Source organism: Lupinus angustifolius, chromosome LG07 (genome assembly GCF_001865875.1).
Source record: "Lupinus angustifolius cultivar Tanjil chromosome LG07, LupAngTanjil_v1.0, whole genome shotgun sequence".
Classification (NCBI taxonomy): domain Eukaryota; kingdom Viridiplantae; phylum Streptophyta; class Magnoliopsida; order Fabales; family Fabaceae; genus Lupinus; species Lupinus angustifolius.
In genome coordinates this window covers 6,747,553-6,747,829 of record NC_032015.1, presented here as the reverse complement: position 1 = coordinate 6,747,829, position 277 = coordinate 6,747,553, and positions in this window count along the sequence as shown.

Genomic DNA, 277 nt, shown 5'->3' with positions numbered 1-277 from the left:
AGGATGAGGATAGGATGAGGATGAGGATGAGGATGAGGATGACAATAGGATGAGGTTGAGGAGGAGGATAGGATGACGATGAGGATGAGGATGATGATATGATGAGGTTGTGGAGGAGGATAGGATGAGCATGAGGATGAGGAGGAGGAGGCGAGTGAGGATAGGATGAGGATGAGGATGAGGATGACGATAGGATGAGGACGAGGATAGGATGAGGGTGAGGATACGATGAGGAATTCGAGGAGTAGGATGAGGATGACGATGAGGATGAGGATGA